Below are 20,794 nucleotides of genomic sequence, written 5' to 3' on the forward strand. Positions count from 1 at the left end.
CTGAGCTCGGCTCTTCTATCTCGGGGTCCTTGTGCTGAGCTGGGCTCTCTTATCCGGGGGGTACCAGGGGCTGAGCTGGGCTCTTCTATCCGGGGCCCCTGGGGCAGAGCTGGGCTCTTCTATCCGGGGGCCCTGGGGCTGAGCTCGGCTCTTATATCTGGGGACCCTGGGGCTGAGCTGGGCTCTTCTATCTGGGGCCCCTGGGGTTGAGCTGGGCTTACCTATCTGGGGGCCTCTGGGGCTGTGCTGGTGCTCCTCTATCCAGGGGCCCTGGAGGGCTGAGCTGGGCTCTTCAATCCGGAGGCCCTGGGTCTGAGCTGGGCTCTTCTATCCGGGGCCCTGGGGATGAGCTGGGCTCTGCTATCTGGGGGCCCCTGGGGCTGAGCTGGGCTCTTCTATCTGGGGGCATTGGGGCTGAGCTGGGCTCACCTATGCGGGGCCCCTGGGGCTGAGCTGGGCTCTTCTATCAGGGGCCTCTGGGGATGAGCTGGGCTCTTATATCCGGGGGCCCCTGGGGCTGATCTGGGCCCTTCTATCCAGAGGCCCCTAAACATGAGCTGGACTCTTCTATATGGGGGCCCTGGGACTGAGCTGGGCTCTTCTATCCGGAGGGCCCCTTGGGCTGAGCTCGGCTTTTCTATCAGGGGGCCCCTGGGGCTGAGCTGGGCTCTTCTATCCGGGGCCCTGGGGCTGAGCTCGGCTCTTCTATCTGGGGGTCCTTGTGCTGAGCTGGGCTCTCTTATCCGGGGGTACCAGGGGCTGAGCTGGGCTCTTCTATCCGGGGCCCCTGGGGCAGAGCTGGGCTCTTCTATCCGGGGGCCCTGGGGCTGAGCTCGGCTCTTATATCTGGGGACCCCGGGGCTGAGCTGGGCTCTTCTATCTGGGGCCCCTGGGGTTGAGCTGGGCTTACCTATCTGGGGGCCTCTGGGGCTGTGCTGGTGCTCCTCTATCCAGGGGCCCTGGAGGGCTGAGCTGGGCTCTTCAATCCGGAGGCCCTGGGTCTGAGCTGGGCTCTTCTATCCGGGGCCCTGGGGATGAGCTGGGCTCTTCTATCCGGGGGCCCCTGTGGCTGAGCTGGGCTCTTCTATCCGGGGGCCCTGTGGCTGAGCTGGGCTCTTCTATCCCGGGGACCCCTGGGGGGCTGAGCTAGGCTCTTCTATCCGGGGCCCCTGGGGCTGGGCTGGGCTCTTCTATCGGGGGTCCTGGGGCTGAGCTGGCCTTTTCTATCCGTAGCCCTGGGGCTGAGTTGGGTTCTTCTATCCTGGGGGCGTTGGGGCTGAGCTGGGCTCTTCTATCCGGGGACCCTGGGGCTGAGCTGGGCTCTTCTATCCGGGGGCCCTGGAGGGCTGAGCTGGGCTCTGCTATCTGGGGGCCCCTGGGGCTGAGCTGGGCTCTTCTATCTGGGGGCATTGGGGCTGAGCTGGGCTCTTCTATGCGGGGCCCCTGGGGCTGAGCTGGGCTCTTCTATCGGGGGCCTCTGGGGATGAGCTGGGCTCTTATATCCGGGGGCCCCCGGGGCTGATCTGGGCCCTTCTATCCAGAGGCCCCTAAAGATGAGCTGGACTCTTCTATATGGGGGCCCTGGGACTGAGCTGGGCTCTTCTATCCGGGGGGCCCCTTGGGCTGAGCTCGGCTTTTCTATCAGGGGGCCCCTGGGGCTGAGCTGGGCTCTTCTATCCGGGGCCCTGGGGCTGAGCTGGGCTCTTCTATCCGGGGCCCCTGGGGCAGAGCTGGGCTCTTCTATCCGGGGGCCCTGGGGCTGAGCTCGGCTCTTATATCTGGGGACCCCGGGGCTGAGCTGGGCTCTTCTATCTGGGGCCCCTGGGGTTGAGCTGGGCTTACCTATCTGGGGGCCTCTGGGGCTGTGCTGGTGCTCCTCTATCCAGGGGCCCTGGAGGGCTGAGCTGGGCTCTTCAATCCGGAGGCCCTGGGGCTGAGCTGGGCTCTTCTATCCGGGGCCCTGGGGATGAGCTGGGCTCTTCTATCCGGGGGCCCCTGGGGCTGAGATGGGCTCTTCTATCCGGAGCCCCTGGGGCTGAGCTGGTCTCTTCTATCCGGGGCCCCTGGGGTTGAGCTGGGCTCTTCTATCCAGAGGCCCCTGGGGCTGAGCTTGGCTCTTCTATTCCGGGGCCCCTGGGGCTGAGCTGGGCTCTTCTATCTGGGTGCCCCTGGGGCTGAGCTGGGCTCTTCTATCCGGGGGCCCCTGTGGCTGAGCTGGGCTCTTCTATCCGGGGGCCCTGTGGCTGAGCTGGGCTCTTCTATCCAGGGGACCCCTGGGGGGCTGAGCTAGGCTCTTCTATCCGGGGCCCCTGGGGCTGAGCTGGGCTCTTCTATCCCGGGGCCCCTGGGGCTAAGATGGGCTCTGCTATATGGGGCCCCTGGGGCTGACTGGGCTCTTCTATCCGGGGGCCTTGGGGCTGAGCTGGGCTTTTCTATCTGGGGCGTCTGGGGATGAGCTGGGCTCTTCTATCCGGGGCCCTGGGGATGAGCTGGGCTCTTCTATCCGGGGGCCCCTAGGGCTCAGCTGGGCTCTTCTATCCGGGGGCCCCTGGGGCTGAGCTGGGCTCTTCTATCCGGGGCCCCTGGGGCTGATCTGGGCTCTTCTATCCGGGGGCCCCTGTGGCTGAGCTGGGCTCTTCTATCCGGGGGCCCTGTGGCTGAGCTGGGCTCTTCTATCCCGGGGACCCCTGGGGGGCTGAGCTAGGCTCTTCTATCCGGGGCCCCTGGGGCTGAGCTGGGCTCTTCTATCCGGGGGTCCTGGGGCTGACCTGGCCTTTTCTATCCGTAGCCCTGGGGCTGAGTTGGGTTCTTCTATCCAGGGGGCGTTGGGGCTGAGCTGGGCTCTTCTATCCGGGGCCCCTGGGGCTGAGCTGGGCTCTTCTATCTGGGGGCCCTGGAGGGCTGAGCTGGGCTCTGCTATCTGGGGGCCCCTGGGGCTGAGCTGGGCTCTTCTATCTGGGGGCATTGGGGCTGAGCTGGGCTCTTCTATGCGGGGCCCCTGGGGCTGAGCTGGGCTCTTCTATCGGGGGCCTCTGGGGATGAGCTGGGCTCTTATATCCGGGGGCCCCTGGGGCTGATCTGGGCCCTTCTATCCAGAGGCCCCTAAAGATGAGCTGGACTCTTCTATATGGGGGCCCTGGGACTGAGCTGGGCTCTTCTATCCGGGGGGCCCCTTGGGCTGAGCTTGGCTTTTCTATCAGGGGGCCCCTGGGGCTGAGCTGGGCTCTTCTATCCGGGGCCCTGGGGCTGAGCTCGGCTCTTCTATCTGGGGGTCCTTGTGCTGAGCTGGGCTCTCCTATCCGGGGGTACCAGGGGCTGAGCTGGGCTCTTCTATCCGGGGCCCCTGGGGCAGAGCTGGGCTCTTCTATCCGGGGGCCCTGGGGCTGAGCTCGGCTCTTATATCTGGGGACCCTGGGGCTGAGCTGGGCTCTTCTATCTGGGGCCCCTGGGGTTGAGCTGGGCTTACCTATCTGGGGGCCTCTGGGGCTGTGCTGGTGCTCCTCTATCCAGGGGCCCTGGAGGGCTGAGCTGGGCTCTTCAATCCGGAGGCCCTGGGGCTGAGCTGGGCTCTTCTATCCGGGGCCCTGGGGATGAGCTGGGCTCTTCTATCCGGGGGCCCCTGGGGCTGAGATGGGCTCTTCTATCCGGAGCCCCTGGGGCTGAGCTGGGCTCTTCTATCCAGGTCCCTGAGGTTGAGCTGGTCTCTTCTATCCGGGGCCCCTGGGGTTGAGCTGGGCTCTTCTATCCAGAGGCCCCTGGGGCTGAGCTTGGCTCTTCTATTCCGGGGCCCCTTGGGCTGAGCTGGGCTCTTCTATCTGGGTGCCCCTGGGGCTGAGCTGGGCTCTTCTATCCGGGGCCTTGGGGCTGAGCTGGGCTCTTTTATCCGGGGCCCCTACGGCTGAGCTGGGCTCTTCTATCCCGGGGCCCCTGGGGATGAGCTGGACTCCTCTATCCGGGGGCCCCTGGGGCTGAGCTAGGCTCTTCTATCTGGGGGCCCTGGGGCTGAGCTGGGCTCTTCTATCTGGGGGGCCCCTGGTGCTGACCTGGCTCTTCTATCCGGGGCCCCGGGGCTGAGCTGGGCTCTTCTATCCGGGGGCCCCTGGGTCTGAGCTGGACCCTTCTATCCAGGGGGCCCTGGGGCTGAGCTGGGCTCTTTTATCCGGGGGCCCCTGGGGCTGAGCTGGGTTCGTCTATCCTGAGGCCTCTAGGACTGAGCTGGGCTCTTCTATCCGGGGCCCCTGGGACTGATCTGTGCCCTTCTATCCAGAGGCCCCTGGGGCTGAGCTGGACTATTCTCTCTGGGGGCCCTGGTGCTGAGCTGAGCTGGGCTTTTCTATCTGGGGGCCCCTGGGGCTGATCCGGGCCCTTCTATCTGGGGACCCTGAGGCTGCGCTTGGCTCTTCTATCCGGAGGGCCCGTGGGGCTGAGCTAGGCTTTTCTATCCGGGGGCCCCTGGGGCTGAGCTGGGCTCTTCTATCCGGGGGTCCTGGGGCTGAGCCGGGCTCTTCTATCCGGGGACCCCGGGTCTGAGCTGGGCTCTTCTATCCGGGCTGTTCTTGCCTTAGTACATCATATAGAACCGCCCATGACGGCGTGCCATGGGTAGTACGGTTGATACTTCATCTCATTCCTACATCTCGGGAGGGTGCAGACTTGTACTCATTTGTTCTTGCCTTATTATATCGGGTGTACCACCAATGACGGCATGCCATGGGTAGTACGATTGATACCTCATCTCATTCCTAGATTTAGGGAGGGTGCAGCCTTGTACTCATTTGTTCTTGCCTTAGTACATCGGGTAGTACCGCCCATGACGGCGTGCCATGGGTAGTAAGGTTGATACCTCATCTCATTCCTAGATCTAGGGAGGGTGCAGCCTTGTACTCATCTGTTCTTGCCTAAGTACATCGGGTGTACCACCAATAACGGCGTGCCATGGGTAGTACGGTTGATACTTCATCTCATTCCTAGATCTAGGGAGGGTGCAGCCTTGTACTCATTTGTTCTTGCCTTAGTACATCGGATAGTACCGCCCATGACGGTGTGCCATGGGTAGTAAGGTTGATACTTCATCTCATTCCTAGATCTAGGGCTGGTGCAGCCTTGTACTCAATTGTTCTTGCCTTAGTACATCGGGTAGTACCGCCCATGAAGGGGACGTCTCATCGCCACAATGCTGCTCCTCTGGTTGGTGTTGCAAGCGATCCAGAAGGCAGTTTTGTTGCTTTTTACGGGCACTTTGCCCGTAGTGGCGCTTATAGTCCGTGGACAGATTGCTTGTGTGGAACCCTGAGTCTGTGGTACAGGTACCACTCGACCCGCTCTGCCTGCTTTGTTCTGCAATACATACTGTCTGAGCCACCTATACAGGACACTGTGTGTACCGAGCCAGTACGGTATCAGGTGATCCCACTTTAGGGAACCCTGTCTGACATTCCGAGGTATGTGGGGGCTAAGTGACCAACAAACCAATCTTATGAACTGGACGGGTGAAAGGGTCCACCGGGTCGTGATATGCGTGGGGCTGAGTAGGAACGGCTGCATCTTTGTAGGAGTGGAAAGTGTAGTACCAGCATCTATAGGATCCAAGTTCACCCATGAATAAAACATTTCAAAGGCATACACTGCATGTGCATGTACAACAAATGTTACTGCAACCCTGTGCTCAGGGTTGCCTCTGTCTTCACAATGTCGTGTAACTTCTGCCCTGTGATTGACTCCGATCAAAACCAGGAGCTTCATGTTTAAAGAACCCTTTCAACTAACGAAAGATCCAATGTGCAAATACCACAGATTTGTTTGGATTAGTAGTTTTGTGCTGAAAAATTCTACTAGTGGTCCGCTCTGGAAAAGAAATCTACCTGAAATGTCTGTTGACTGCTCACATTGACCCCTTAAATGATGGCCGTCTCTCTCCCCTCCCCCACGTGCTGAGCACTTTTTTCGCTTTTTGGGGTAGCTCGTGCTTAGGGTCCATAAGTTATTTCCACAAAAGGTAACTAAAGCAAATTTTTGCCTTCTTTTTTCTAACACCCTGGGGATTTTAAAAGTACCCAGAATTTGTGGATTTCCTTGGCTGTGACCGAGAAAATAGGCAAAATATAGCCACATTTATAGTTTTTTTTAAAAACTTGAAAAAAATGCTCTGGATAAAAATTTCGATTTTATTTCCTACAAATGTCATCAACAAACATTTACTGTGCTAAGGTCACCATCCTCCCAACTATTAAGGACAAAAACTAATTTTTACCACAGTATCAGTCTATATGTCCTATTTTTTGTTCTCACAACCCACCGTTTTTAGTGGAAACCAGTGTGATACCTATGGGTGAAGGCTGCAGATTTCTGAAAGTTAGACAAAATTCGGAATTCAGAAAGGGTCATATGTGTAAATCCCTCAAGGTTTTCCCAAAGATGCTAGACATTTCTGTGATTTCTGTCACAATGGCCAATATACAAAAGTGTTATTTGTACACCTCTGAATTTGAGGGTGCCCATACTAGTATATGATTAAAGGTATTTTTCAAAATGTCTGCTTTCTTACACACTGGCTGAGTTTTGGAAGGTACAAAATGTAGTGAAATTCAATTGTTAATAACAAATGTTTGACTATTCTATTCTCCCACATGTCTTCCCAAAACACAATGGATACATCACATTTTTTCATTCAAACTGACCCTTTTTTTCAATGTGCCTAGCTGTGGATTTTGAACCCGAGCTTAGCCAGCACCCAGGCAAACTTAGCAAATTAGCACCTTTTTGAAAACTAGACATTCAGGGGTACCCAGGATGGGGTGACTTGCATGGATCTCACCAGGTTGTTTTACCCAGAATCCCTTACAACTTCAAATGTTAACTAACAAAACATGTAATCCTCACATTTCTGTGATGGAAAGTTCTGCAGTCTGTGGGGAGCCAAACACCTCCTTCTACCCAGCATTCCCCCAAGGCTCCTGATAAAAATGGTACCTCGGTTGTGTGGGTGGGGCTAGTGCCCACAACGGGAAATGGCCTAAAACCGAACATGAATACATTACATTTCTTCAATCAAACAAACCCATTTTGCTGTAAAGTGGGTAGCTGTAGGTTTTGGGGCCTAGCTCAGCATGTACCTAGGGAAAACCTAGATACCCAGGGGTATCCAGGGTGGGGTGACTTGGTCAATTAGAGTCCCCTCACAAGGGTTCCCATTAACCTTGGTTTGATCCGTTTCTGCCTTGGGCACTAGGCCGAGCCATGCAGGAGACACACTGCTTTATCAGCACAAGTAGGGTAAGGCTGGGTGCTAGGAATTTTGTGGATTCCTCCAGATTCCAGATGCTTCTATCACAGAAATGTAATGAAAATGTGTAATTTCAGGCAAAGTATGAGGTTTGCAGGGCATTTTGGGTAAGATAACCTTATAGGATCCATGCAAGATACACCGCCCTGGAATTCCCTTGCTGTCTAGTTTTCAAATATTTCTTTAGTATGTTGGTTTCATGGATGGCACGACAGCTGGGCCTCAAATACCACCGCTAACCCTATTGCTTATCCATCAACGTAGCGCTCTAGGGCATTTTGTGTGATGGTTTCTTGACCCACCCAGACAAGTGGGGTATCGTTCTTATCGGGGGACATGTGGGAACTCTTGGTGGTTGGAAATTTGTGGTTTCCCGTGGACTTTTCCAGGCGGCAGCCTACCCATCCCAAAAAGTGCAGCCATTCACCATTGCAAGTTGGATAATATTGGGAGTTAGCCACACTCTTCTGGCCCATATGTAAAAAACGACACCAGAAAGGATCAGATGTCCTCCCGCTTGCCATTGGGATGGGCCGCTTCAGTCCGCAGTGGAGCAGAAAGACTGTTGAGCCTTTAGGGGTGAAGGTGTGGCCTGATGTTAGGATGGGCCAGTTCCAGGCCATTATTTTATTAAAAATATATATTCCTGTCATACACTGGGCTTTCTACGCCCCCAAGAGGCAAATTGGGGCAACCCTGTCTGCCCCTAGTTGGGGGGGACGGTACAAAAGGGGGTGGTGATGGACGGTGCATCTGAACCAATTAAACACTCACACCCAGTCAACAGATCTGGGTTTAATCCACCACCGTTCTTTAGTCCACTCTGCCACCCCAGTTTAGACATGGCCATATGCAAATCAGTCTGACCCTGTGCATCATGGGAACAGTTCAGCCCGAACTGCCAAGCCATGCCTTCCCTGGACCGGATTCAAGCTTCCTAGGACCGGTTTCTGGCACTACAGCCGTCTTCAGCCAGGCTTGCTTGAATCCAGTGGCAAAGTGAGCAAGGGAATCACGTCTGAGCATACCCTGCCAACTTATGGCAAACAAAGCAGTACAAAAGGGGGTGGTGATGGATGGAGCATCTGAACCAATCAAACACTCACACCCAGTCCACAGATCTGGTTTTAATCCATCACCGTTCTTTAGCCCACTCTGGCTCCCCAGTTCAGATATGGCCATATGCAAATCAGTCTGACCCTGTGCCTCATGGGAACAGTCCAGCCCGAACTGCCAAGCCATGCCTTCTCTGGACCGGATTCAAGCTTCCTAGGACCGGTTTCTGGCTTTACAGCCGTCTTCAGCCAGGCTTTCTTGTATCCAGTGGCAAAGTGAGCAAGGGACTCACGTCTGAGCATACCCTGCCAACTTATGGCAAACAAAGCGGTACAAAAGGGGGTGGTGATGGATGGAGCATCTGAACCAATCAAACACTCACACCCAGTCAACAGATCTGGGTTTAACCCATCACCGATATTTAGCCCACTCTGCCACCCCAGTTCAGACATGGCCATATGCAAAACAGTCTGACCCCGTGCCTCATGGGAACAGTCCAGCCCGAACTGCCAAGCCATGCCTTCCCTGGAACCGGATTCAAGCTTCCTAGGACCGGTTTCTGGCATTACAGCCGTCTTCAGCCAGGCTTGCTTGAATCCAGTGGCAAAGTGAGCAAGGGACTCACGTTTGAGCATACCCTGCCAACTTATGGCAAACAAAGCGGTACAAAAGGGGGAGGTGATGGACGGAGCATCTGAACCAATCAAACACTCACTCCCAGTCAATAGATCTGGGTTGAATCCATCACCGTTCTTTAGCCCACTCTGCCACCCCAGTTAAGACATGGCCATATGCAAATCTGTCTGACCCTGTGCCTCATGGGAACAGTCCATCCCGAACTGCCAAGCCATGCCTTCCCTGGACCGGATTCAAGCTTCCTAGGACCTGTTTCTGGCATTACAGCCGTCTTTTGTACCGCCTAGTTGGGGGGGGGGGGCAGAAAGGCTTGTGTGAGCCATTCGGGGTGGGGTTGTGGCTAATGCCAGTGTGCAAGACCTGCAACACGTTCTTTTATCCTAATGTGAAAATCCCAGGCATCAGATGGACTTTCTACCTCTATATATCCACATATCTGGGGGAACCTCCTCAATTGGTACAAACCTTCTACCTGCCCCATGGGAGCAGAAAGACACTATTGCCCCATGCGGGGCAGGGTATGGCTCCATGCAAGGGTAGGCCGCCCACTTCTTTTGTTTGTTTTGACTCTGTTTTTATTTGCCTGGTGTTTCATGGGCCTTCTGCCCCTGGGGACAGCAGATTGGGGGTGAATACCCCTATCATCCCACCATGGGGGAGCAGAACGTAATTTGGGCTGTGAGATGGCAGAGAGCACAGGCTCAAGCCTTGGGGTGACAGAAATCCCATATGGTATGGTATGGGTGGTAATCAACCACATCAGACCCCTCAGGCAGGGCAAAATGACTTACAGCTTTTATTAGGGTGGGACATGGCCATGCCCATGGGGGGCTTCCACCGCCCCATAACATTTGTTTTTTTTCAAAACGTTTCCTGTTCTCTTCTGCCCCCTCCTCAGGGGTAGTTTGGGGGTAATCACACCCATTGCTCCCCCCAGATGGTGCAGAAAAACTCATGCTGTCGTTTTTTGGGTGATGGCATGGCCATTCCCATTGTGGGCAGCCCCCACCCCTGCAAAAAAAATGCACATTTTCCCTGGTGTCTAGTGGACTTTCTGCCCTCCTGGGTGAGCATATTGAGGATAATCACCTTCATCTGCCTGAGGGGCAGAAAAACTGATGCCACATTTTTAGGTCTCGCCTGGGCCAGCACATGCGATGCTCTCGCGAGACATTTAGAAAGTGGCTTTTCGAAGTGCTGCCAGAGTGGCCACCAGCTTGTGCTCACGCACACAAGCGCGCGTGCCCCACTCTCTGCCGTCTTATTTCCTCAGTTACCTAGGTTTCGCGCCATCGCGATCAGTTTTACTTGCACGGCCGTGCGGCAGTGTCACTTTCACGGCCGCGCGACCAATGCGTGTTGTTTTAGCATATGGAGTCACAGGTGGTATTCTCAATCACGTGATCGATCGTGTTGCTCGGGTTCATGGAAGCGGGCTATCTTTACTTTCTGGTAATACCTATAACGTAGAAACATCAGAATATTACTTCAGATGTGTCTAGATAATCCTAGCTGGTCGGGATAGGCATTGACGGGCATTACAACATATAGTATTCCTTCTAACTTTAGATCACCATCGTCACTTCAATATGGCGCTCCTGGTTGCTTTATCTATCATTTGACATTTTACATTGTTCAGGATCACATAGGCCTTTGACCCCACACTCTGACGGCACATATAACAAGGAAAATATGGCGCGTCTTTACAGACACAGACCGCAGGACATATTCGTTTACCCACGGTACTTGGGTGAGGGCGTTCAGGATTGATGTTCAATGATACTGTATAAAGGGGAGGACCTTAGAATACTGGCAGCTGGTGAGAGCCTTAGGTTTTTGAACAGATGGTTACGACTGCCTTAATGGAATATTCCAGAATTTATTATCTTTAATAGTGATCTGATGCTTTAAGGAATTGGTACCATCCGCTTTACTATGTGTAAGGGCGGTAGGGTGATTTTGCATACTGGTGTTAAGGGGGAACTTATCCGTGTACCATCATGACGATTTATTTTTGATAAGTAGAATACACTGCTGGGTTGAGAAGATGTTGCCACTGGATCACTGAAATATTATCGACGGTCACATTATCGACTTGCAAAAATATCGTTGAATAATTATCGACTACAAAAATATCGACATATTCAGACTGTGCGTTACTTTGCTAGGGCAGACGGAGGAAGAGATAAATATAGGCTGAATGCTGACACAATGTATGAGCTCATAGCTGAATTGGATCCAATAGTGCAGTGCCAGACTCGCAGGACACATGCCATCCCCAATCACGTGCAGGTCCTCTGTTCTCTGCACCTCCTAGCTTCAGGGAGCTTCCAGGGAGTAATTGCTGCTGCTGGAGGTGTCGCCCAAAGTGCCCTTTCAAGATTTTTCAATGCATTCCTTGATGCCATGCTGCAGAGGATACACCACCACATTTGGTTCCCCGCAACACCACAGGAATTGCTGCAAACTAAATTACATTTTTATCAAGTTGCCCATTTCCCCATGTCATAGGCTGCATCGATGGGACGCATGTAGCCATGTATCCCCCCCTCAGGAAATGAGTATATTTACTGAAACCGGAAATCTTACTGTAGTGCCGCTCTTAGCCTCATTCTCCTCACCATGACGTAGAGCGCTGCCATTGTGAAACATTCTGAGGCCTTCTGGGACTGTTTTAGTTGTTTGCCGATGATTTGCATCGGATTTGTTCAATTTAAAATTGTTACCACCTGATATAATTTGCTCTTATTTAAGAACTGCTAATCGCGATTTTTTTGAGGATTCGTAATCTGCAATTTTTTTTTCATGCATAGGTTTTGCGAATCTTTAATTGGCATTACCTATAGCAGAATTGGTATTAAGGTAATCGCAATTTTTAGCGAATAAGTTTGCAAATCAGCTATTTTGCTTCCTGCATTGCAATAGGCTATTTTGTAATTCCAAACAGCCTTTCTTTGCGATTCGCAACGTTTCCAATCACAAAATAGCTTGATGCATGATGGGTCCCTAAGTGATTAAGAATCACAGGATGTTGAGGATCCCTGCCGAGACTCAAACCTTGTTCGACCACTCTAGCTGTAGGACCACATCCTCGTCCCAACTTGAACAGCAATCATTATGAACTGAGCATTGAGTAACACAGAAGGGTGAAAACGTAATATTAGAGAAGATGTCATGATTTTCCACGCAATTTCTCCTCTTCCTCATCCTTATCCACATAATTTATTGGGTATTTTCTTTTTCAGCCTTTAGCTGCAATTCTGCGGTTCTCTTTCGTCTGATTCTTATTTTATTTTTCACAGTAATGGTAAACCCAACGCCTGCTGTTTCGTCAGACATTAAGGAGGAGGCCCAGGACTGCGCCATTGAACACGATCATGAGGATTGTGAGACAAAGAGAAGTCTCAATATTATTACAGGTGAGTAAACAAGGCCCACTTGAAAAAGACATAAAATGTCCTCCCTTAATCCCAAAGGTGACGAGTCTACCCCTCTACCCCTTAGTATCTGAGAGCTGTTGAAAGTTGTACATTTCCCTCGTCCCTTTACTATCTGACAGAAGATGACAAAGACATAGACCTTCCTTTATCATAATGCATCCCCCTCTGCACACCCTGTTTATTCTCCACAGCCATCAGAGTTGGCATTTGACATAGATCTAGAGAGAGACCCTTCCCCTCCTCCATCCTGCTTAAGGAATTCAGCCTTTTTGCTGAATAAGTTTCAGTTGTATCTGTCTCACCCATGCCCAGACCGGAGACATGCGAGTGGGTATGGTATCGATTTTATTTGTGCAGTCCATTCTCTGGAATGACTGAGTATCATCAGTGTATGGGTGGAGATAGAATCCTAGGTTGTGTACCTGTTCACCGAAAGGTGCATGTAGGAAGGTAGATCCCTGACTATGGTTGCCCCCAACTTTTTGCCTGGTGTTTTGCTGGTTTTCTGACTTAGTTGACCTGGGGCCCTGCTATTCAGGACCCCAGGCCTACTGCTCTCTCTGTAAAATGGATTCCATGTACCTTAGGTGCATATCTAAATTGGATACTGAGTCACCTTACCAGTCCCTGTACAGTGTACCTTAGGTACCCAGGGCATAGGTGTACCCAGGGCCTACCAGGGGCTGCAGCATGTATTATGCCACCCCTGGCTGGCCATCCAAATCTGACACAACTGGCTGCTTGACAGCTGGGGCAAGGTGGTGTAATCACCCTTTGCTTTAGATATAGTATACCTATATCTAACCCTAAAAATGGACACACAGATCTCCTATCAGTCACTCCTATGGCAGGCCTTAACAATCCTGAAGGCAGAGTGCTTGGAATCGTGTGAGATGGTGCTCTGGCATGAGCTGAGCCTGTCTGCGGCTTTCGGGATCCATCCCTTAGCCGTTTCCATGATATCGCATACCATATACTCTTAAGTGCATTATAATCCTCGCGGTTATATGCCAACTCTGGTATTGCTTTATCAAAACATGTCGAGTAAGGTGTCATACGAATTGGAATACTAACCCCTCGCCAATTCTGGCGACGGGGTTAGCATTCCACCCTTCTAGAGGGACACGACATGTATGTAACCCCTAACCCCGGTTAAAGTCCAACAGAGCCTCAGCTCCACAAAATGGATGCTGCCACCGAGACACAAGTCTGCCCTCCTGCTGCTGGGAGTCCTCCCAGAGCAGGAGATAAGGACAAAGGGTTTCCTGCCAGGGGCGGTGCCAGCACCGTCCCAGACAGGGTTTTGTGTATTGTAGGTAGGCAGGGCTTTAGAGGAAGGTGACTGCACGTGGCACCCCGGTGCTCACTGTGCATAGGCTGGCTGGAACCAGTTCCAGGGTCACTCCAGACCCTGTGCTGGGGAAAAGCCCGCCAAGGAAGTGGGTGTAACCACCCCCCTCCTAGTCCCACCCCTAGGGCAGGACTTAGTCGCGTGCCAGCCCCTTTTTACAGGATAAAGGTAGGAACTGGCCCCCTTCCAAATCAGATCATCTTTGAATCCTGAAACTACTTTCCACGAAAGGAACTCAAGACTTCTTCCTAAGATTTCTCCCTTGTGACTAAGGAGTAGTCACCCTGCATCCGCAGGCACCATCTAAAGAACACTGCGGTCTGCTGCAAGTCTCTCCTCCGGATCAAGACTGCCCAGCTTGACGAGAACCGGCTTCCCTGGCACCTCTGACCTCTACCTGCATCATCAGTCACGCTGAGATTCGTGGGTGTGACGAGACCTCGAGGGACCGGCCATCTTCAAGACTGCACGACTTCTTTCCAGCAAGCCCGCCGAGTAATTTCCTGGTGAGTGCTTTGGGGTCCGAGAAGCCCCGACCCTGAGCAGCTCCAGCACCGAAGTGCAGCCTCCCAGCATCTCCACGATCTGCGTGGGGCCCTTCTGCTTTTTGCTGCTCACTGCGTTGTTTGGCTACTAGCCCGCTGGCTTGTGGCCTCCTGAACGACGCCCGACGACATTTCTGCTGCTGGTCTGGTTGCTCCAGGCTGGCCCTTGCTCCCTTCCAAAAGAGGAGCACCCCGGACCCTCCTGGTCCACTCAAGACGCCATTTTGAGTCCACCGCGTGGGCTTGAATTAGCCAAGGCTTGTTGCCCAATCCTGGGTAACTTCGACGCCGACAGCTTCATCCATCGTGGGACAGCTCGCCTCTCCATCCTGGTCGCCGACAACGCCTCCTGGTCCGCGAGATCTGCAGAGCCAGCGTCGCCCACTCACCTAGTCGAGGTGACTTCGCCCGGTGCCATCCTGGTGCCCACTTAATCACTGGCTAGTGATTCAAGAACTTGGTCCCCTCTGCTTTCAGGTTTCTTCTTCCTTGATCCAGGCTTGGATCCATCGAACTTTTCTTCACTGGTCGCCTGCCAGCAACTTCTTCCTTCCAGGCTCCTGGTCCGGCAACGAGATCCCCGACGTCTTTTCAGACCTATGCAGCTGCAGCCCCTGGGCTAGGTAACTTCGGCACTTCGGTGTCCCAGCATAGCCTCACTATCCTAGGGTCAGGATCCACTGTCGTTTTCTTCCTACCAGGTCGGGTTCGCCCGTGAACACTAACTTTGCCTTTACTAGCTTCCATAGACTTTGTCCCGCATCCCGTGTGAGAGTGCACACTCTGCACCCGAGTCCCCTAGGTCTCCTAGAAGTAATCTAACGATTCCCTAGTCAAGTCCTAGCGATTCCAAAGCCTATTAGTACTGTACTTACCTGCTAGTAATTTCGCATTCCACTTTTAAAGTATATGGTTTTTCGTGCCCCTCGGGCATTTGTGTATAACGTGCTAACTTAAGTATTTTCGTAAGAGTTTTGTTGTGTGCCTAGCACCCTGTCCTCATAAAGAGTACAGGGTTGTTGTGATTCTAATAAATACACTGTTTATTTTCATAACACTTGTGTGGTGTCCTTTCACTGGGTGTTCAAGGGGTAATGTGATGGTAAAACAGCTGGCTTAACACGCCCTCTAGAGTCTTAGCCTTAGACTGCTCGTATCCATGCTACTAGGATAGCTGGTCTATAAGGTTGACTTACAACCAATCATCAATAAGGGTTGTTTGGACTGATATATAGTGATCACTAGAATAGTGAACACTGCACATCAGGCCAACTTCTCACATTGGTGAGCAGCGGTTGGGATTTGAGCTTGCTGTTGTTTTACCACACATGCCCTAAGAATATCTTGTGAAAGATCACATAAGTACTAAAGGTACATATAACTTAGCTTAGAATACTCTGAGTTCTACTGAACCAGCTGTTGTAGCTCCTAGGGCCTAGCACACCCTAAACTACAACTCTAGCAAGGGATCAGTAGGCAAACATATAGTGTAGGTAAGTGCACCACTTACACCTCACTAGAAAAGCATGTCTACCCAGGGAGAATCTACTGAGACTCCCCTGGTCAGTGTTGACCCTCCACAGGTCACTTCAAGATATGCAGCTCTCAGTTTCCAGGAGATGAGACAGATCTGTGTCTCCAGGAAACTGAAGCAGGGGTCTAACCCCACCATTCCCTTTCTGATAGGTCTCTTAGAGACATATGATGCCAGAAAGCTTTCTCAGTTACATGAGAACATGCCAGCCTTAGAGGGAACCTCTGGGGATCCAGATCTCCCCAACATTGCTACTGCAGTTGAGGAGGAGGATCAAGAGGAACTCTCTGGGGATGAGGTAGACAAAGGTCTTGAGGTAGTCAGAAGGCTAACCAGGGCCAACTTAGACTTACTTGGGCTAGGATCTGGGGGACCCCCAGTACTAACCCGAAGTGGGCCTAACCTTGGAGTTAGGAGAGATAGATCTCTTTCTAGGGACTCCAATAGATCTCTGCACTCTAATGCCTCTTCTCAGGGGAGAAGGAATCCTCCACAGAGGAGATTTACTTCCCCTCAGAGAAAAGAGCATGAAGCTAGAATGAGACAAGCTGAACTGAGGATTGAAAGGGAAGAACTTGCCCTGGCCAAAGAGAAGCTTGCCTTTGCTAGAGAGCAGCAGATGAGTGGGCTAGCACCCACTGGTGGCAGCAATCTCCCAAGAGATAGAGAGAAGGGTTTAGATACTAAACACCTGACTAAAATAGTGCCCCCCTTTAAGCAAGGGGATGACATCCAGAAATGGATGGCTGCTCTGGAGAGGGCCTGCACTGTGCAGTGCATTCCCCAGAGTCAGTGGGCAGCTATACTGTGGCTCTCCTTTGATGGTAAAGGTAGAGATAAGCTCCTCACTACAAGAGTGGAGGATGCTAATGATTACCAGGTCCTGAAAAATGCACTGGTTGATGGGTTTGGCTTAACCGCTGAGCAGTACAGGTTGCTGTTCAGAGACACCCAGAAAACTCAGTCTCAGGACTGGTCTGACTTTGTTGATTGTGCCACTAAGGCTTTGGAAGGCTGGCTACTGGGTAGCAAGGTTACTGACTTCACAGGATTGTATAATCTTATTATGAGAGAGCAAGTCTTAAATAATTGTCAGAACCAGTTATTACACCAGCACCTGGTAGACTCTGAGCTGACCTCTCCACAAGAATTGGGTAAGAGGGCAGACAAATGGGTCAGAACCAGGATTAGGCCCAAGAACCAAGGTGGTGACCAGAAAAAGGAATCAACCAAGCCTCAAGAGAAGGGTGGGAATAAATCTACAGATCAAACCACATCAGGGCCCCAAAAATCCTCTGAGGGGGGTGGGTCCCAGAATCCTTCCAATAACCAGAAGAAACCTTATTGTTATCCCTGTAAACAGGTGGGTCATTTAAAAACTGACAGCAGTTGCCCAAAGAATAACAATAAGGAAAACATACCCCCAAGTAACATTCCCAAACCTCCTGTTACTACTAGTAGTAATCCCCCAGGTGGTGGGAGTGCCCCCAAGAATTTGGGTGCATTTACTTTGGGAGTTCCTGGGGACTCTGGCCTAACCAGGTCCCCAAACTTAGATACTCTTGTCTGTGAGACTGGCATGGGGTTTGCCAACTTCACAACTTGTCCCAACACTTTGGGCAAGTACAGACAGGAGCCCCTCATCAATGGAATGAAAGTTGAGGCCTATAGAGATACAGGGGCTAGCATCACCATGGTGACTGAGAGTCTAGTCCCCTCAAGGCAACTTTTACCTGGTGCCACATACCAGGTGGTAAACATTGATGGAGTGAAGAAAACTCATCCCATGGCAGTAGTAAATCTCAGCTGGGGAAGTGTCACTGGCCCCAAGAGAGTGGCAGTGTCAACCAACTTGCCTGTAGATTGCCTACTGGGGAATGATTTAGAGACCTCAGCCTGGGCTGAGGTAGAGCAAGAAACCCATTCTAGAATGGTAAACCCCCATGGTAAGGTTAGTGGGGCAGTGTTATACACAGCCCCAGTCCAAGATGTCCTCCCTGAACAGGTCAGGAGGGTTGTGCCAGTCACAACCCAATCTCAGACAACTCCCTTCCCAGAACAGGTTGTCAAGGCTGTCATGGTAACAGCCCACACCCAAACTGAGCCCCCTCCTGAAAAGGTTGGGAGAGTTGTGATGGCCACAGCTCAAACTCAGACAGATGATAGTGTTGTGAAGCCTGAAACTATGGATCACTCCACTCAGACAGAGAGCATTGAGGAGGAAGAGAAATCTCCCTCCCACCAGACTTTAGGAAAAGATCAGCCTCCTCAGGGAACTGATCTGACCCCTTGTGAAGAAACTGCCACAGAGGTAGTCAGGCCTAGCCTGGCAGAACCCCTGATGTCAGTGGACCCTTCCAAGGTGGGACCCAGGCTGGAGCAGGTAACCTGCCCCTCTCTACCCTGCCTCAGTCAGCCCAGGGCTGTAGAGGTCAGGGAGGCCAGTGGTGGACCCCAAGGGGCCCCCTGTCCAAAAGAATTTCCCAATCAGCAGATTAAGGGCACTGAAGCTAGTAGTCCTAGCCCAGTGAAAATAAAACATACTCCTGAGGGATCCCCCTTAAAATTAGTTAGGGACCTCCCACAGATGGACACTGTTGGGCACAGCCAAACTTGGGACCTGAGGGCCCCAGGCCTGACCTGTCCCTCCAGTAAGCCAAACAGAGGGACCCAACCTCCAGCTGTAGGTAGCCAGAGGTTGACCCTGAGAGCCCAAAACAACTCAGTCTTGGAAAGAAAGGCCTCTATGGTGGAAAATGATTGGAGGAAGCTGAGCCCAAAATTAGTGGAGCCTCACTTCAGTACTCCATTTCAGCACCAGCCTTTTCCTTTGCCAAAACACACCACAGGTAGAGATTCCCTATGGTGGAGACCCTCAGATACCCTTAGGGTGAGGGATTGCTTAGTGGACCATGAGATAGGGGGTAACCATGCCAGTGCTGTTACTTCCTTATATGGCCACTCAGGCAATATAGGCTTACCTGGCAAGGCTAGCCTTATCTCCTTTCGTTTGGGGGGGGGTTATGTAGGAAGGTAGATCCCTGACTATGGTTGCCCCCAACTTTTTGCCTGGTGTTTTGCTGGTTTTCTGACTTAGTTGACCTGGGGCCCTGCTATTCAGGACCCCAGGCCTACTGCTCTCTCTGTAAAATGGATTCCATGTACCTTAGGTGCATATCTAAATTGGATACTGAGTCACCTTACCAGTCCCTGTACAGTGTACCTTAGGTACCCAGGGCATAGGTGTACCCAGGGCCTACCAGGGGCTGCAGCATGTATTATGCCACCCCTGGCTGGCCATCCAAATCTGACACAACTGGCTGCTTGACAGCTGGGGCAAGGTGGTGTAATCACCCTTTGCTTTAGATATAGTATACCTATATCTAACCCTAAAAATGGACACACAGATCTCCTATCAGTCACTCCTATGGCAGGCCTTAACAATCCTGAAGGCAGAGTGCTTGGAATCGTGTGAGATGGTGCTCTGGCATGAGCTGAGCCTGTCTGCGGCTTTCGGGATCCATCCCTTAGCCGTTTCCATGATATCGCATACCATATACTCTTAAGTGCATTATAATCCTCGCGGTTATATGCCAACTCTGGTATTGCTTTATCAAAACATGTCGAGTAAGGTGTCATACGAATTGGAATACTAACCCCTCGCCAATTCTGGCGACGGGGTTAGCATTCCACCCTTCTAGAGGGACACAACATGTATGTAACCCCTAACCCCGGTTAAAGTCCAACAGAGCCTCAGCTCCACAAAATGGATGCTGCCACCGAGACACAAGTCTGCCCTCCTGCTGCTGGGAGTCCTCCCAGAGCAGGAGATAAGGACAAAGGGTTTCCTGCCAGGGGCGGTGCCAGCACCGTCCCAGACAGGGTTTTGTGTATTGTAGGTAGGCAGGGCTTTAGAGGAAGGTGACTGCACGTGGCACCCCGGTGCTCACTGTGCATAGGCTGGCTGGAACCAGTTCCAGGGTCACTCCAGACCCTGTGCTGGGGAAAAGCCCGCCAAGGAAGTGGGTGTAACCACCCCCCTCCTAGTCCCACCCCTAGGGCAGGACTTAGTCGCGTGCCAGCCCCTTTTTACAGGATAAAGGTAGGAACTGGCCCCCTTCCAAATCAGATCATCTTTGAATCCTGAAACTACTTTCCACGAAAGGAACTCAAGACTTCTTCCTAAGATTTCTCCCTTGTGACTAAGGAGTAGTCACCCTGCATCCGCAGGCACCATCTAAAGAACACTGCGGTCTGCTGCAAGTCTCTCCTCCGGATCAAGACTGCCCAGCTCGACGAGAACCGGCTTCCCTGGCACCTCTGACCTCTACCTGCATCATCAGTCACGCTGAGATTCGTGGGTGTGACGAGACCTCGAGGGACCGGCCATCTTCAAGACTGCACGACTTCTTTCCAGCAAGCCCGCCGAGTAATTTCCTGGTGAGTGCTTTGGGGTCCGAGAAGCCCCGACCCTGAGCAGCTCCAGCACCGAAGTGCAGCCTCCCAGCATCTCCACGATCTGCGTGGGGCCCTTCTGCTTTTTGCTGCTCACCGCGTTGTTTGGCTACTAGCCCGCTGGCTTGTGGCCTCCTGAACGACGCCCGACGACATTTCTGCTGCTGGTCTGGTTGCTCCAGGCTGGCCCTTGCTCCCTTCCAAAAGAGGAGCACCCCGGACCCTCCTGGTCCACTCAAGACGCCATTTTGAGTCCACCGCGTGGGCTTGAATTAGCCAAGGCTTGTTGCCCAATCCTGGGTAACTTCGACGCCGACAGCTTCATCCATCGTGGGACAGCTCGCCTCTCCATCCTGGTCGCCGATAACGCCTCCTGGTCCGCGAGATCTGCAGAGCCAGCGTCGCCCACTCACCTAGTCGAGGTGACTTCGCCCGGTGCCATCCTGGTGCCCACTTAATCACTGGCTAGTGATTCAAGAACTTGGTCCCCTCTGC

At 52.7% G+C, this 20,794-nt stretch overlaps 1 protein-coding gene and 1 pseudogene across 2 annotated transcripts in view; one reads left to right on the plus strand and one right to left on the minus strand.

Moving 5' to 3' along the window:
• The window catches only part of LOC144759390 (uncharacterized), a 577,744-nt gene that overhangs the window by 201,942 nt on the left and 355,008 nt on the right, over positions 1–20,794 (minus strand). The gene's annotated exons all lie outside the window — the stretch shown is intronic.
• The window catches only part of LOC144763395 (uncharacterized), a 60,832-nt pseudogene continuing 52,356 nt past the window's right edge, over positions 12,319–20,794 (plus strand). Inside the window, exon 1 of the transcript XR_013596222.1 lies at positions 12,319–12,393. The product of XR_013596222.1 is annotated as an uncharacterized LOC144763395 (transcript). The remainder of the gene's footprint in view (positions 12,394–20,794) is intronic.

The sequence above is a fragment of the Lissotriton helveticus genome, chromosome 1_1 (assembly GCF_964261635.1).
Source record: "Lissotriton helveticus chromosome 1_1, aLisHel1.1, whole genome shotgun sequence".
NCBI lineage: Eukaryota > Metazoa > Chordata > Amphibia > Caudata > Salamandridae > Lissotriton > Lissotriton helveticus.